This window comes from Calliphora vicina, chromosome 3 (assembly GCF_958450345.1).
Source record: "Calliphora vicina chromosome 3, idCalVici1.1, whole genome shotgun sequence".
Taxonomy (NCBI): Eukaryota; Metazoa; Arthropoda; class Insecta; order Diptera; family Calliphoridae; genus Calliphora; species Calliphora vicina.
Genome location: NC_088782.1, coordinates 4194640 through 4213801, shown reverse-complemented (window position 1 = coordinate 4213801; position 19162 = coordinate 4194640).

Sequence of the window (19162 nt, the reverse complement as noted above, 5' to 3'; positions counted from 1 at the left end):
AAAATTTTGAATCATATTTTCTTTAATTTTTTTTTTATATTTTACTGCTTTACTAAATTACATATATCTCAATTGTTTAACCATACAGAAATTCTTACTTCAACATAGATAAAAATTGATATAGGCTTTTATTAAGTGTATATCTTATATTTATGGGCCTCTCCATTTTCCTGTTATAGTTCTTTAAACTTGGGCCTCAAATATACTTATTTTTTTTTACTAAGAATATTATATAGCTTGAAAAAAAGACCGTCGAAGCCCGTCCAATGACTATATCGAGCCCTTAGCGCCAAATTATCGTAAACGACAAAACACAAATTTTACAGGAGAAGGTTTTTTCGATTATTTTGAAATTTATACATAGAATTAAAAATGTTATGATGCGATATAATATAATTTCGTTCAAGCTATTTGTCTATTTTTCAAAAGTATTTATAACTATTGACAATTAAAAATTCATGGAATACTTTATTGAAAAATATGACAAAAAATGTTTTTTATTGAATTTTTGCATAGATAAAAATTTTTCGAATTGAAATAAAATTGTTATTTATGAATATTTTGTAATGAAATTTCACAGTTATGTAAAATTTTCTATTCAAAATGGAAAAATAAAAACGAATTTTGAAATTTATTATTAGTAATCCTGCAATTCCAAAAAAGGGTTGAAAAATCCCAAAAATGGAAATTTTTATTTTTTTGGCTATAATATCCATACCAAGGTCGTAGTTATCGGAACCCTTTACAAAATAATTAAAGGAATATTGGGCCATCTAAAATCGGTTACTATATTTTGATATCGAATATGTGATTTGAGAATTTTTGCCCTAAAGTTTAAATTTACATAAAAAATAGGTGTTTTTTGAATAGACCTGGTCCCTTCGGTAACAAATCTTTTAAATTTTTTTTTCATTTAAAATATTTTATGAGAACTTAGCTTTCAGAAAGTATAAATTCCTTATACATCCTCTTAGACATTTTTTGTGATAACTTAAAAAGAAAAACAGTTCTTTTTTCCCAAAAAATTTGCGAAAAATAGTCTATTATATCTCCTAAGCTATAATAGATAATTGATAGCTATGATTAGGTCTTTTGTAGCGCTCGATGAAAAGATTTTATATGTATAATTTTTTTGAAATCGAAACACAAACAAAGAAATAGGATCGTTTTAAAAATGTAACATACCCGAGGAGTCCTACTTTGAGGGCCCTTGGTCACTACCCTGGTGGGCCAATGATGTCCACATTCAGAACTTAAACTCGACAGCACTTCTTCTTTGCGAATGTGAAATTTCATTCAAACCAATCTAACCATTTAGAAGTTACAGATTTATTTCCTTCTTTTTTTCTATACCACTATGTGTCGCTTACGATGAAATTCGTTTACTGTAAAAGGTAAACATTGACTTACGATAAAATCTTACCCCCTATAATTTTGAAGTTATTAACAATTTTGATATTCTGAGAACGCTAAAACATTAGTCGGTCCATAAAATTTTAATTTTTGAAATAAAAAAAAATTTAGAACATGTCGCTTACGATAATTTGGCGCAAGGGCTCGATATACATCATTTAAAAAAAATTCTGGGGAATGTCTTTCAGAATATATGCGTACTCTATGGATCTCTATCGACACTGCCAGAAACGCATTCGCACTACAGGTGCGAAAGTCCACTCAGATGAGATGAATTTGTATTGTTTTTATATTTAAATTATCCACTTTTTTTACGAAAAAAATGGAGTTATCCAGTGTTTTTATGTTTAAAATTGGGACTCTAAGAGCTTGTGATTCCAATTTGTTCTATTTCGAAACAACGTAGTTTTAAACTTCAGTTTTTTCAGCATTTTTAAGAAACTATGGAGTTTCCTTGTTTTTTCAAAAAATGCCTGGAGTAAGCAAGTTTTAATATAGAAATAACTTTTAAATGAGAAACTAGTGATAGTACATGAAACGTACTTTCTATTTTTGGTGATATCTAAATTTTCCCAAAATTGGAGTTACCTAGTTTTTCCAAATGAGCACAGAATTATAGAATTAATAATTGTATGTTCTCATTAATTAGTTCTGTAATGAAAAGAAGTTCCGCTTATATGTATTTTAATTATGTGTTCCATTTTTAGAATGATCACTCCTCTTTAATTATATTAAAGAAGAGGAGTATTCACTTGATTATCTCTTTTTGCGTATTAAATACATCGCCTCTACAATGCCTTTTGGCGCTGAGGCAACCTATTGTAATGGATTAATTGAAAATAAATAAAATTTATATAAAAAAAAAATAAGTTCCATCTTTATACTTGAATCATAAAATTCTAGAATTAATAAATTTCATGTGGAAAATAACAACTTCATTTTATTAAAAAAAAAAATCATCTTCCCAACAAAATAACCCACCAATTTAAAAATACAACAGTATTTATTTCGCTACCAAAAATTCTGGGAAATCTTACATTTAACCCGCCTAAGCAGCATGTCATCGTGTGATTTAATATCATTTCTTGTTAAAAACTAAAAAAGTTACGTAAAAATTAGCTAATGTCCTTAAAGGATTTCCAACTAAAAAAAAATAACTACAAATAGACAAACGCCCAGCTTGTCATAAAAAAAATTGCCAAATATTGCATAAAAAACGTAAGACAGCTAAATATATATTTTTTCATTTACAATTTCTATGAATCCTTTGGTGTTACGCCACACTACAATGATAAATACAAACAACAAACCATTTGCCACTAACAACCAAAACATAATCATTTGGATTTTTTTAAGGACACTCGTCAAAAAAACAAGACGAAAAAGAAAAAATAGCAACAATAAATCAGTAAAAAATATTTCTTTGTATTTAAAAGGAATGAGTAAGTAAAGGTTTGTAAATGATCATCAACATGCTTCTCTCTATACAACCTTTTCCTTTTCAAATCCTTTGCTAAAATATGTTGAATCGGGGTGTGTGTGTGAGTGTTAAAGGGATTTTATGACTTTATTTAGGGTTATTTTTAATGTTGTTGCTATTTTGTGAATATCGTTAGATACAGGTATGTATTTGCCAAATTGATGGAAAAAAAGAGTGACTATGATGATGATTTTACACAGAAAGAGTTTTAACTTTACCCTTGACGCTGAGGACTAACTGCATCAACGTGTGCTCACTCAAACGCAGGAAAAGGGATTAAATTGTACAACAATAACTATACAGCAACAATATGGAAGAGTAAAGGCCTGTAAAATATTTTATGGCTTTTACTACTTTCAGCAAGCAGTCAAAGTAATCGCAACGTAGAAGAAGTGTGCAGCACAAAAGAGTTTTTCCATTTCCGGGAAGAAGCGGACAAAGAGAGAGTTGAAAAAGAGTTTTCTCTTACTCTCTCTCTCTCTCTGGGAAAAAAGAGGTGACAACTTGGTTGTTTCCTTGTAAGAATTAGCGATTTTTTTCTTTTGGTAAAATTGATGATTTATTTGGTGATTGGTCCATTATTGGCCATTACTGGCACTTAAACGCATTTAACTTAAATATATTGAAATAAACATTTAAATTACACCAAGTAAATTTCAAACAAATATAAACCATACTTACAATTTTGCTGACAATCGGCATAAATATCGATAATTTGCTATAGCTCCCACTAAAGGTTCCGTTTCGAATGAAATTACATATAATGTTTAAAATCTCTTAAATATGTATATTTTGTATCCAGAAATCAGTCTACCAGATTTTGTAATGATCGGACCATAATTGACCATATTCTGATGGGCACTGATCTTGAAGTAGTGTTCTTCGACGCTACTTCGACGTCCATTAGTTAACAATTTCAGTACTTTATACCGTGCCGTCAAATTTCCTGTATGTTGGAAGGTTGCAAATATAACGCCAATTCCTAAAAAGGAAGAGGATAACAACCGGGAAAATAATGGCCCAATAGCATTTTGTTTTGCACTTTCCAAAGTGGAGAGTATGGTTAACTACACTCTTGTTAGATATTTATAATTCAACAATTTACTCAGCGACCGGCAGGACCCACTACGGCAGACTTGCTTTCCTATCGTTCCATACACCGTTTTGGCGAAAGTAAAATTCTCGCTCTAGATATTTTTAATGCATTCGATGGTGCGCTTTTATCAAAACTCATTGCTTTTGGTGTCGGTAATAACTTATCTCGATTTATATCGAGCTTTCTCAGAGATACGAGTTGTTATAGATAGGAATCTCATAAAATTTTCTGAAAATATGCGAATTCACTTAATTGTGAATAAATTCGAAGATAATGCATCGATTTTTATGGTGGATATCTCATTTTGTTCCTATTACATGTGGCTTTGCGATAAAGCAATAAATCTAAACAATTTCTGCCGTTTTCGATTTGATTTTTTAAACAAAAAAATTTGCTATTTTCACGTAAAAAATATTTTTTTGCACCGAAATTACTGAGCCGATTGAAACGCAATATATATATGAAAATTTGTACATAGCATGGGGAAAATGTTTTCAAAATTCAATCAATCGAAAGAAGAACATTAACTACTCAATTTTATGTATATCAAACAAAAAAGTAAAATTTTGTGAAAATGCGCGAATTCACTTAATTGTAAATAAATTCGAAAAGAATCAGTCGATTCTTATGATCGATATCTCATATTGTTGCTATTATATGTGAATTTGCAACAAAGTAATAAACCTGAACAACTTCTGACGTTTTCGATTTTTCATGAGTTAAAACACAATAAAATTTGATATTTTCACATAAAAAATATATTTGTAGCTTCAATTTGTTATTATAACTCCGAAACTACTGAACTGATTAAAACGTAATATATATAAACAGATCAAAGGTTATGTAAATTTGAACTTTTCTAAGTTTATTTTAATAATATCGGACTAAAACTTTTTGAGTTATCATACATTTTGTGGAGAAACGTCTAAAAAAAAATTCACAATTTTACAAAAATTCTTCATAGAATTTAAAATTTGGACCCTATTTGTACTACTGGAACCACAATACATCAAAATTGTGTAGTGGTTTAAAAAGCCTCTAAAATTTTTTTGATTTTGTTGCCCTGTGTTATAGAGCAAATCTGTCGGAGATTGGGGCAATGAGGCAAAACATGAATGATACGCTTAACCAAAATCTTGTGACAATTTATGAGTGAGGTTGTGCGAATAGAGTCGATTTTAATGCACGAAAGACTCAATGTTGTAATTCAACGCATAACAGATCATGTTGCTCCATCTGTTTTTATGGGTGGAGTAAATATTAAGGAATCAGTGTGATATCCGCTTGACAAAACATATTTTTCAAGTGTCGAAAGATGCGTTCAAGTGCCTGGGTTTTATAAAACGATGTAGGAATTACTTTACTCCATCTGATCACTATTTACACCACTTATATCCGACCCAAAATGGAATACAACTCTCAAGATGCGGCAAGGTTTAAATATCGTTCGTTTTTGGGCGATGAATTATGACAGGTACAGTCATTATTCACTATTTATGGTAAGTCTAAAACATATTCAATTACTCATTAGTTAAGGTTTTAAATTATCATAATGGTATCAGTTTGGAATGGACCCAAGTGAGCTGCTTAAAGAGTGGCTACCCATGGAACCTAAGGTTTTAAATACCAAAATATGGTTCAAAGATTTTTAATACAAAAATAGCTGACTCATTTTAAACTTATTCTACTAAACAACAGATGGCGCTTTAAAAGGCCAAACACTTAAGAGATTTACAGCTAAATCTATCACTCCTTTTTGAGTAATAACTGTTATAATTTAAGGTTAACCCTTTCTGTTAATTAAATGTCACATTTATGACCTAAATTTTGTTGACAAAACATTACAAATTTTCTTAAGAAATATTGCAACAAAAGATTATTCTTTGATTTAGTTTTACAATAATAATGAAAGTAAATTCCTGTTGTCTTTTGACTTTAAAGGCTGCTCTAAATATTAAGGAAATTTGTATAAGCAATAACTATTAAAAACCTTGAAATTTAAATATGTATGTACGTTGACAAATTTATTATTGAAATATGAAAAGAAATATTGAAATAATTTAACTTTGTATTAGCAAGTATTTGACTCAATATTGAGAAAGAGGTATGAAATGTCAACTAATTGCTGTTAAATTTTTACAACCTCAACCTTGTCAATTAAGCGGCAAAATGTAATAAATTCAACTTTAAATACAAAAACATAGTGGCATTAAATTGTGACCTTGAGAATATTCAGCGCTAATCCTTTAGCTAATGTGGGTAGTAGGTATATTTGTGTCTATATAAGGCTTACTTTAAGCCATTTTTTATAATCCTTTCTTAAGCCTTTCCTAAGCCCTAAATAGAGGCGTATTGTTTAAATATAAAATCAAAATATTTACAAATATTTACAAACATAACACTTTCTTTTAAAATACAATACATCAATTACTTACTTGTTATTGCCATCTCTCTCGCTCACCTTTACTTTATAGAACGTTTACAGTTTGTTTAACCCTTAACTATTGCTTTAACGTTACCCATAATTGAGTATTTACTAGTACGTCAGAGAAAAAAAAAACCTTAAGTGTGTGAGTCTGCTGTTTTTTGTTAATTTTTTTTTGTATTTTAACAGTATAGAAGCCTTTTTTAAACCTTTTTTATGACACGTGTCCTTGTCGTATCCTTTTTTACACCTCATTTTGCTGTGGTATTATTTAAAGGGTTTTCTCTCAGCATGCCGGCCAGCCAGCCATTCAGTCATTCATGGTGTTTGCTCTGCTGCTACGTTTTTTTGGAAGAAATTCAGTTTTAAGGATCAAAAAGGATTGTGTTTTTTATTATCCTGTTTTTTTAAACGTTTTTTTTGCCTTTGTTTTTTTATAGGAGAATTTGTTGTGTGTGTTTTATTTTTCGGGGAATTTAGTTGAATGTTGTAAAAAAGTGTTAAATAAAGGAGTTAATTTGATTTTTTAAAAAGTCAATTTTTGGTAAATTGTGTTTTTCAGTTAATTTTTTGATTGTTTAGTTCCAAGAAAGAGTTAAAAAAGAAGAGTTGAAAAAGAAATTCGTTGCTGATTTTATGATGCTAGATTAGGAAAGTTAACTAGAATTTATTTTGACTTTCTGCCACACCATTAAAGAAGTGATTATAATAGAGACTCCTGGTGTTTCAGGGATTTATGGAAAACAAATGTGATTTTTACATCTTGTGTTTTGTGTTAGAGATTCTTAGTTGATAATTACATTTAACACACTTAAAAAAACATGAATACAAATTTGCATTGTTTAGACTTCTATTTTGTACAGTGTAGTATTCTTCAGACTGAGATCCCAGCCATTAAAAAAAAGAGCTGCGAACTTAGAGTCCAACAATTTACTCAGCGACCGGCAGTATGGCTTTCGTAGAGGACGCTCTACGGGAGATCTGCTAGCCTTCCTATCGGAAAAATGGTGTCGTTCCATACGCCGTTTTGGCGAAAGTAAAGTGGTGGCTCTAGATATTTCTAAAGCGTTTAGCTAAAGTTATTGTTTTTGGTATCGGTAATAACTTCTCTCGATTTATATCGAGCTTTCTCGAGTTGTTATAGATGGAATCTCAACAAACGAGTTCAAGATCAATTCAGGAGTACCGCAAGGCTCCGTTCTTTCTCCTACTCTATTTCTTATCTTTATAAACGACCTTCTACGTCAAACTTCCAACCCAATCTACTCTTTTGCAGATGACAGCAACATTTGCCATTCGTATGCATTCAATTATAGACCAAGCCTGTCGGAGATTGGGGGCAATGAATCAAAACATGAATGATACGCTTAATCAAGATCTTGTGACAATCTTTGAATGGGGTTGTGCGAATAGAGTCGATTTCAACGCACGCAAGACTCAATGTTGTATGTTAACTCACAAACGCACAACAGATCATGTTGCTCCATCTGTTTTCATGGGTGGTGTAAATATTAAGGAATCAGAAGCTTTTGATGTTATAGGCATGAGTATTCAGTGCGATGTCCGCTGGACAAAATACATTTTTCGAGTGTCGAAAGAAGCATTCAAGTGCCTTGGTTTTCTAAAACGCTGTAAGAATTACTTCACTCCATCGGATATAAATGTACACCATTTATATCCGACTTAAAATGGAATACAACTGTCATGTGTGGGCCAGTGCTTCGAAGTCTATTTTGGAGTTACTCGACCGCGTACAGGAGAGGGTGAAGGTGCTTATCGGTGCAGTATTCAGCTCTATTGACTTACTGGAACATCGTCGCAATGTGGGTTGTGTTTCACTGTTCTACCGATACTACAATGGTATGTGCTCTGCTGAAATTAGGGAACTTGTTCCCGAAACCCCTAGTTTTTTACGCTACACACGTTCAACATAGGAAAATTCAAATATAATGCCAACAAAAACTACTCCCACTATCCTCTCTCCCATAACTTATTTTCCTAGTTCCAACACAATGCTTTGCATGAGTAGGGGTGATCTCCTGAGTGCTGTTATGCAACTACGATATGCTGGAAACGATATGCTACTTTTTCTTGCACGACTTGAGCGGAATAGATCAAAATCGAGCATTCTACGTCGGGCCGATTTGTCCTGTATTTTAAAGAAACAGGTGACTGTTTGATCGCATTTTCGATTTGTCCAAATATTAATTTCGATGTATTAGTTGTTTATGTAAACGCCCAAGATTAATCGGTATCACAATTTAATTTTAAAAACTTCGCATTTGAATTTTTAAATTTTATTTTCTTGTTTGAGAAATTGGAAATAATGTGGTATCCAAAGGAGTGGATATGTCCGACAAATGTTCCTGGAATTTAAAATATATATGATTAAATTTTATATTAAATATTACTCTTATTTGAGAGATTTGAAATAAACGCAACGCGATACGATGAAATCTCTTCAACAGTTCAATATTGATACAATATTAAATAAATTCAAATTGAACTTGGAACAAATATGTCTCATTTTTAAGATATTTAAATTAGGGATCCATTTTATCATACATAATGGTATTGACTTTACACATAAGCCTTTATCTAAAATATTACAATTAGAGATGCTAAACGGGGAATCTCGTTCCCGAAAATCCCGGGGTTTTCGGGATTTTCTAAATCCCGAAGCCCGGGATTTTTAATTTTAAATCCCGCGGTTTTCGGGATTTTCCAAATCCCGCTTTTCATAAATAAATAGGGGAAATTGTCATTTTTGTGTGATTTTTTCATTCATTTTGACATTCTACATGCCCGAATATCGCAAAGTGATGTTCAGCAAAGTTGTTAAGCTCAACTCCTGCTACAATATAGATAATAAAGGTAAACGGTATTTTTGGTTTTCCTTGAGTGGGGCTCTAGAAAATCAATTCTTCAATTTTTTTGTAAGTTATCTAACAAAACTCAATTTAAATCCTCTTCAAATGAAGTTGATTTTATCTCAGATGAGGAGCACGAAAAAAATGAATATTTCAATTGCTAAAATGCTAAAAGATATTATTAATAAATGTAAAAACCCCAAATAACAATTACGAAACCAAATTATAATGTAGATTTTCAACTTGCAAAAGAAATACATCATTTTATTTCTGAAGAAACAAGAGGAAAATACTTGCAGATTTGTTATAAGTATTTGCAAACGGGTTTGCCAATGTGAAAGATGTTTTTTGGCAGCAGCATATGTCGAAAACAAAATTCGTTCCAGAATGGCAGATGAAACCATAGATGCAATAGTATTCTTAAGAAGCTATTTAAAATAAACACTTTTTATACTAAAGTACGGTTTTTCACCAGCATGTCGATTTTTTTCACGAAAAATCGTATGCAGAAACGCATTCTACGGAAAATTCTAAGAGGAAACCAGAGGTCTAAAATCAAATCCTATCGCATTTCGTCTTTTATCTAATGATATTTCAGTATATATATTTTTTTGGCCTAATGTACATACTTTATTGTTATTTCTTCTTATATAATGTACTCATGCAAGTATTTTATGCTTTTTAGTTCTAATAAAAATTAATTGCTAAATAAAAAATGTACTTTCAATTGTAAAGACATAATTATGTACGTTTCTTTCTTATAATTTTCGGGAGTTTAGATTTCCCGAAACCCCGGGTCGGGATTTCGGGATTCTTTACCAAATCCCGAACCCCGGGATTTTTAAAAATCAGTCCCGATTAGCATCTCTAATTACAATGAATGATTGTTTCTTTTGAATATGAATTCTGAAAAACCAAGATACCTAACCACATTTTATTTTTTTATTAAAAATGTTCGATCTTGACCACAAATTTAATATTAACACCGTTAAGATTCCAGATAAACCAACAAATAAAATAAACTTAAAAGTTCTTATTAATAATCCATTTTAAATTTATCATTAGTTTATGAAACAAATTTCGTATACAAACATATTATAAATTTTAAAGCGTTATTCAAAATCAATTTTTACTTTGATCAAAGGTTTCTAAAACATATTTTATATTAAAATTTAGTTTTATAAATTTAAAAATTTATTATGAATATGCGTTAAATTATTTCATATTTCACATACAATAGTATAATTGAGTAATATATGTATATTTTTTGCTTAAAACTCTACAGAAGAGAAGGAAACGATCACGAAAATTAGCCGTGACCATGACTTCGTGTTTGAACAGACACAAACATATAATTTTTGCAATAATGCTTTACATTTTTTTCTTTCTTTTAAAGTCATGATGACCAAAAACTAATTTCTTAAAATTACAAAACATTTGAAAAATTCCAAGATTTTCGCTAACATTTTCATTATGATGGCTTAATTTTTTTCAATAGTGTAACTAAATATTTATGGCCATAAATATCTTTTATTAGTCCAGCACATATTCACTAAACACTAACAACAATTTCGAAAATCTTTTTTGTCACAGCTTGTTGCATTCTATATATTTTTTTCGAGCGCATCGTTATGCAATGTTGCAGCAAAACAAAAAAAAAATTACAAATAAAAAGAAGAAAGAAACTCATAAAAGAAAACAATCTCAAGGTAATTTGCACACAAAAATCATCACCTAATCCCTAATTCGAGGAAATATTTCGTAACAAATATTTCCACTTAGTTTTGAGACAATTTCAAAAATTAACCTCATTTTTTGTTCTAATTATTGAGTAATGAGTGCAACACCACGACAAATGTGTGTTACAATTTTTCGAGCGAAGTTCTTTGTTGCCTTAACAAATATTTGATTTTTTATTGTATTTTTAGAGATTTAGGACGACACACTTTTTGTTACCGCAAAAAATCTACAAACTAATTTTGCATATTCTGCTACCTTTGGGCGCGAGTGTTACAGTTTTTTTTATGATGTTTAGTTTTCCATTGTCTGTGGAACAAAAAAAGCGGCCAAGATTGTTCTACATTTTTAGGAAAATTAGTGCAGTTTTTGTGTGATGTTTTAAGATGTGAGTTTTTGTTCCATTACAATGGTGTAATGATGGTTTTGTCGGTTTTGTACCTGGGGCGTTTTTGTTTATACTTTAATTATTTTTTAAATAAATATCAGTTGTATCCTCATGGAAGTATTATGTTGGTTTATTTGAAGAGCTATTTATGTACTTGCTATAGGGAAACGGAAGTGCATTTGATTTAATAAATTAAATTTTTATAATTTAGAATACAATTTTAATTAGTAACTTTTAGGATCATTTCAAAATATATGTAGTTGCAAATATACTGGAAATATTGATGAACGAATACCACAAAAATCAGTTTTTTGTTGAATTTTGGTAAACGATGATTTTTATTTTTCCGAATTATTGCCGTAAATGTTTATGGTGCCAATTGTAATCAAGCTACAACTCTTATTTGATTGGAATAAGATTTCGAAATGTTATAAATTGTATTCTAACGTAATTTATATACAAATTTTATATGTATTGTGCTTTTGCTCACAAATTTCATGATTTTTAAAGAAAAAATCACAATTCAAAATTAAGTTCGAATTTTCAAAATCATTGAATAATATAAAAAACTGAGATATTTTATAATACAATTTGTTTGAACTAAAAAACAGTGGAATTTCTTTAGATTTTGTAGTTATTGAACTAAAAATCTGGAGTTCGAATTTTCGAACATTTTCAAAACTGAAATATTTTTTAAGATGAATAATTGATTTTATAAAAATTTAACACAATTACCCATTTTAAACAAAATTTGGTCATTTCGAAATTAAGTTCGAATCTTCAAAATCTCTTGAAAATATAAAAATCTAAGATAGTTTATAATAAATTTTGTTTAAACCAAATAAACAATGACTTTTGTTAGTTTTTGAACCGAAAATCTTAAGTTCGAAATTTCAAAATAATTTTAAAATTGAAATATTTTATACGTAATGTATTCTTAAATGAAGAAATAATTAATTTTATGAAAATTTAACATAATTAACAATTTTTAAACAAAAAATGGTATTATCGAAATTAAGTTCGAATTTCCAAAATCTACTATATTTTACAATTTTGTTTAAACTTAATAATGACATTTCTAAGATTTTGTAGTTTTTTGAACTAAAAATCTAAAGTTCGAATTTTCGAAAATTTTCAAATTTAAAATATTTTACAAGTAATTATTGCATTTAAAGTGAATAAACAAAAAATTTACATAATTCGAGATTTTTAAACAAAACTTGGTCTTTTTAAAGCAAGTATGAAAATTCGAAATTAAGTTCGAATTTTCAAAATCACTGAAAAACTTTTTCTGATATATTTTACTTAAACTAAATAAATAAGTTTGCTTTTATTAAGAATTTTTAAGCAAAAAATCATTAGTTCGAATTTTCAAAATTTAAATATTTATTAAAAATGTTTATTCTAAAGTGACAAAATATGTAGTAAATTTTGTAATATTTGCCAATTTTAAACAACTTTATTTAATTTTAAAGTAAAAATAAAATTTCGAAATTATGTTCGAATAAGCGAAATTGCTAAAGAGGACGAAACTCTGAGCTATTTAATATTAAATTTTATTTAAACAAAATTAAATTAATTAAAAAGTAAGTTGTATTCCCGTATAACTTTTTGATAAATGTAATTTTGTTTGGAGTTTTTGAACTAAAAATCATAATTTAAAATTTTGAAAAAATTTCTAATTTTAACTGAAAAAAAATTTTCAAAATTACTGAAAATCATTAAAATCATTAAAATCTAAGATATTTTATAATAAATTTTGTTTAAACTAAATAAAGAATTGTTTTTTTAGATTTTAAAATTTTTGAACAAAAAATCGTAAGTTCGAATTTTCGAAATCTTGTTATTTCACAATAAAAATCTAAATTCAAATTTTCAAAATTCCTTAAAATTTCGTAATATTGTAGAAGTAATTTTATTAAACTAATTAATATGCTTAAAAAATTGTATTCTAAATGGAATTAATTAGTAATTTTTATGAAATGTTCACAAAATTAACAATTTATAAACAAAATCTCGATATTTTAGAGCAAAAATCGAAATTCGAATTTTTAAAATTGCTTGAAATTTCGAGGTATTGTAGAATACATTTTTTGTTAAGATCCATATTCGAAACTCAGTTACAATTGTCGAGATTGTACAACAGAGATATTTTAATGAATTTTTAACTTTTTAAAATTTTGTTTTATAAAACATCTGACTTTCTAATACGTTTCAAATCAAATATTAGCAGGATGAAAACATAACCTCTGCTTTATCATTTGACCAAACACATATGGGAATGTTCGGGAGTGTCATAAGGGAACATCTAAAAAGGCAAGGAAGTGAAATTTATTCGAATGAGATCAAGAACAAAGGCTATGCAGAAAAAAAGATCAGTCAGCCAGCAAACTGTTTAGGACGATCGGTCATCATTGTGAAATATGAAATTAAAAGAAAAAATATAGTATTACTGTAAGATGCTATTAAAAAAAGTTGTTTTTGGTTTCTTAAAATATTGTGATTTTTTTTTGTTTTCATTAAAAATTAATAAATAGTAGTTAAGTAAATCATATACCAAATTTAGTATATGATTTACTTAACTACTATTTATTAAGTTTTAATGAAAACTAAAAAAAAATCACAATCTTTTAAGAAACCAAAAAGAACTTTTTTTAATAGCACTTTACTGTAATACAATATTTTTTCTTTTAATTTCCTATTTCACAATGATGACCGATCGTCCTAAACAGTTTGTTGGCTGACTGATCTTTTTTCTGCATAGCCTTTGTTCTTGATCTCATTGTTATGAAATGACGCAAGGCCAGTCAGTCAATATGAAGAATATTCATTGTTATTGTGACATTAACACTTACGTAAGAAGTGCGACCGCGAGCGATCTTATTTTGAAAACATTTTTCCTCAAACTCATTGTTTTGTAAAGTTCCTCGAATTATAGTTCATGTCCGGCTGTGAGTAACAGCGTTTATAAAACGCAATTATTTGCACGCATTTCAAAACATTTAGGCCACAAAACTCTATGGCACGCTGACTAACTGCCGCTCATCAGCCATTAGAGTAAAAGAGACAACAATTAAAAGGTCAGTTGGCTGCCTCGTAATGTTATGCAACAATATTTATGATGTAATTGTGAAAAATTGTGTAATAGTGCAGCAGCAGCATATCAAGTTTACCTAAGAAGTAGTCCATGCAGACAGACAGGAGATTAAATAAAACAATTAAGATTAAATTTTATGACTGGTTGTTAAAAAATTCAGGACATTCAGGACATCCAGGTCAATGACGTAAAATGTAAAACTACAACAATGCAGCAGGATTAAGTTCTTTGTGTTATTATGCAACAGTTTTCTATGTTTTTAGAAATTTTTATTTAAATACTGTGGATTCTGGGTAAAAATGTTGCGTAAACTGAATTACTCTGTCTGCCAAGGAATTTCACAGCGAAAAAAACAATGTAAAATAAAAACAAGGTTAGACTTGGTCACGGTTTTAGGGATATTTTTATGTAATGCATCATGTAATATTTAGTTTAATTTCAAATTTCCTAGAATGTTAGTTTTTTTTTTTAATTTTTACACATTTTTTCTTTATATTTATTTAGATGCAATTTTGTTTCAGTTCGTTCTGGATTGTTTGTAATGTGGTGTTTAGTTTTGGGAATTTCATTAAACTAATTTTTTCTAAAAATTGCTCTAATTTTTTGGTTTGTTAGTTTTAACAAAATCATTTATTTACATAAGTTGATGGCCATCACGTGACCGGCACGGTTTAAATGAATTTACTATTTAAGGACTAACCAATTTAGTACTACGGGAAAAATTTAGTGAAATTGAATTAATAAAGTTTATGCAAAAAAATGTATTATTTCAAATAACAAATTGACATTTATTTATGTATGAATTTATCCTTTTCTAACTACAATTTGATCATGATCATCGCCATCATCATGCTTATGACCTCATACTCCAGATATTATTTGTTTGTTTATTTAAATTTTCTCATCATTTTTCTGATGCCATTAATTTCGATTTTTTTTTTCATAATAATAAACGCCTTTCCATTAATTCTTTCACTGGATCCATAAAGAAATAGTGTGTAGGATTGAGCACGCAAATAAAAGAACAACACAAGCAGGCAAAAACAAAATTCATCTTGTTTTGTTTATAACGAAATCGATTTTTGTTTATTAATTCCCAGCAAAAATACTACACGATTATAGAAACGTACCGTATAATTTTTCGCTATTTTTGGTGGGCCGCCAGGCTGGTTGTTTGATTCGTTGATCAGGTTGCTTGATTTCATAAATATTTAGCTCATCGTTAAGAATTTATTACGCAGAGAATTTTGTTTGTTTTATTATTGTTGTTTTTGTTATTAATTTAATTCTAACGTCTTTCTAAAGCGTTAACACTAGCAGTGAAATTATCCCCCTGTTCTGTAAATCGAATTCAAATATTTCGAATCCACATGATTAAATCGCTCTCTTTTGAAATCACTCGATTTACAGAACATAGATACATAGCTGTTTTTATTTAAAACCCTACAAAGATTTTGGAAGTAAAGTTCAGTTTTTTTGGGAAATTTTATAAAAAAAAGCTTTTTTAATAATCTGACTCTTTTATTACCTCAAATTGTATAAAGGAATTAACTTTATTAAGATGTAATGAATTGTGATAGCTTAGTGAGCAAACGTGTTAAGTCCAATTTTTACGAAAATTTAAATTTTAATGCAAAACGTTAGAATAAGTAAAATTTTACTGTTTGCTTAATAAACGATTAAAGTTTTCATAATTTTAATCAGACATTAGGTGTGTTCGCGTACTTTCCAGTAACTTTATTTTAGAGAGTAAAAATAAAATATTCTCAATCTGAAAAATTCCAAAAAGAAAAAAGTACGCGAACAACAATTTGTAAAAATAAGATGTATTATTATAAATCAATTCAAAACGTTTGCATTGTGTTATTTTACATCTTTACTTTGCAAACTTGTAAATTGCATTAATTTTCAACTTTTTAGGTTTGTTTGTATTTGCAACCATATGTTTTAAACATATTTTTATGTGGATATTTTTTACTGGACAAAAAATGTCCAGTAAAAAATATCATGTTCTCTATCTACGAACTGTCACTTTTAAAACTCTCTTGCTCTATCGTTACAAGTTTTGAAAGTAATCGAACGGAATCCCGTAACTTCCAGTTATAATTTTATTACAAATTATCAAGTACGCGAACACAACTGTTGTTATAAAGTTTGTTAAAAGTAAATCTCATTTTGATCATAAAGAAAATGCACCTGAAATATTACCTTACTAACAGAGCTTCGAATTAATTAATTCAATTTCAGCTTAATTCTATAAAATCCTAATTCAGAATTAAAAATATCAGCAATTCATTCAAAATATAACTATTCCAAACAAAATTTATTATTTTGCTTCAAATGCAGACATTTGAATAGAATTCATTCATTGTTGAACAAAATTCATAATTGAATTCATTTATAATAACTTCATTCACCCTTTGAATGTTTGAGTTTTTGTAATTTGAATCGTTTATTTCAAAAACCAGTCAAGCAACAAATTATTTATTTTGAGTAAATCAAATCAACCTAGAAATTACTTTTACAAAATTTTTATTTTTCCTATGAAAGTTATCAATTTGTGTAAATGTTTGATTTTTATTAACAAATATTTCTAGTTTCTGAAACAAACAACCATCACTATTGTAAATTTCATACGAAAGATTCTAATTTAATTAGGAACTTTAAAAGTAAACTGACATACAATCGTTCTACAGTGCATTCTAATGCTGTTATAGGTCATTGAAAGTATGGTTTTAGAGCTGGTAAATTTTAAATTTTTTTCACATTTATTGTTACCTGCAACATTTATGGAAAAACTAGATTAGGGCCTAGTCAAGCGCTGTCACTCGACTTCTTTCTGCACTCAACACTGATGTCGCGGCTTTGCTTCACCATAATAGGCGGAAGTATTTATTTTTTTTTCATTAAACGCTGCATTTACCATTACAAAACAATCATCGCCCAATAACTAAATTTTGGATGTTTTGTTGCTTGACTGGTTTTTTAAATAAACGATTCAATTAAAATCAAAATCCAATTGAATGAAACTACTTTTTCTTTATTCATATTGATTTTGTTTTCTTTTTATTCACTTACAAAATGCATCTAAAACAACTTGCTAAATAATTTTTGTAATAGATTTGAGTGGAAAAAAATTTAATCAATCTATAAATTTGATTAACTATTTTGTAATGGATTTGAGTTAAAGAAATATTAGCTTTTATTAACCATATAAGGCCCTTAAGGGCTCGGTTATGTAATTGAAGAATTAATAAAAAAAAAAAAAAAAAAATATTAAGGAATTAATTCTATAAAGAATGAATTTTCAAAGGAATGAATTCAATACGTTTGAAAAAAAATTTAATCATTCTATAAATTTTATTAGATATTTTATGGATTTGAATTAAAGAAATATTAAGGAATTATTTCTATAAAGAATGAATTCTCAAAGGAATGAATTCAATACGTTTGAAGTACTAGTGAATTAAGCCTATGAATTAAGCCGAATTTCATTTGATTTCTAAAATACAATAAAGAATTACTCCCATGTTTTTATAAAACTTTTAGCTCATTCCATTCGTCACAGCAACGAAAGCAATTTTGTTTTCGATTTTATTAAAAGAATTTTATAATATTCAAACGAATTTCTTTGAAAATTTTAATATTTGACATAAAAAACATATGAAAAAATAAACAAAGTTTGGTGATTTATCGAAAACTAATGTTTAACAAATTCATCTGTAAGTGCTGGTTTATACACGTCAAGTTTACTTTAGCAAAAGGAAAATCTTTCCAATCTCCTCTCATTTCTCATCTACAAACTCAAGACTTGCGCAAATAAAGTTGGCGTGTGTTAACCAGCACTAAATCATTTTAAGCTTTACTCAGTACAGCAGAAAAAAGTCTTAAAAATTTCAAACATTTTGAGTTCTAAATAATAAAATAATGGAGGGGACGATATATGTATACTAGGGATTTTATCCCGGGAATTCCCGGTACAAATTTCCCGGGAATATTGTCAATTTTTCACTATCCGATCCCCGGGATTTTTAGTCGGGAATCCCGGGAATTAAAAGCTCACGAAAATACATAGAAAACAAGTTAGAATTCTATTTTTTTCACCAAAAAACAGAGAAAAGTTTTTTACAGTTTTTTGCTTATATATCGGCAATAATAGACCGCTTATTATTATTATTATTTATTTCTTATGAAAATTTAAAAAGTGAATTCATTATTTATAGAATTTATTTTTTATTGAATCATTCTAATTTCTTTAAATTTCTTCTTCAAATCCATAACAAAATAGCTTCAAAAATTTATTAAATGATTAAATTGTTTTTCAATTCAGATCTATTACAAAAAGGCAAGATCTGAAGACAATTTTTTCGATTCATTTTGTAAATGATTTGATTTAACAAAAATTTAATCATTAAAAGTTTGAATAAATTCATTTATTAACTTTAAAATTAATTCAGTTTAAACAAAGGCTTTGGAATAAATCTAAAGAATTAAATATTAGGAATGGATTTATGGAGTGAAAGGCTGATTAATTAAGATTTTAGTGAATTAAGCACAAATTTTATTAATTAATTCGAAGTTCTGATATTTAATAATTATAACACTAAGTTTTTATATGAAATTTGGCTATACTATTCCTAATTTATGGTATCATTA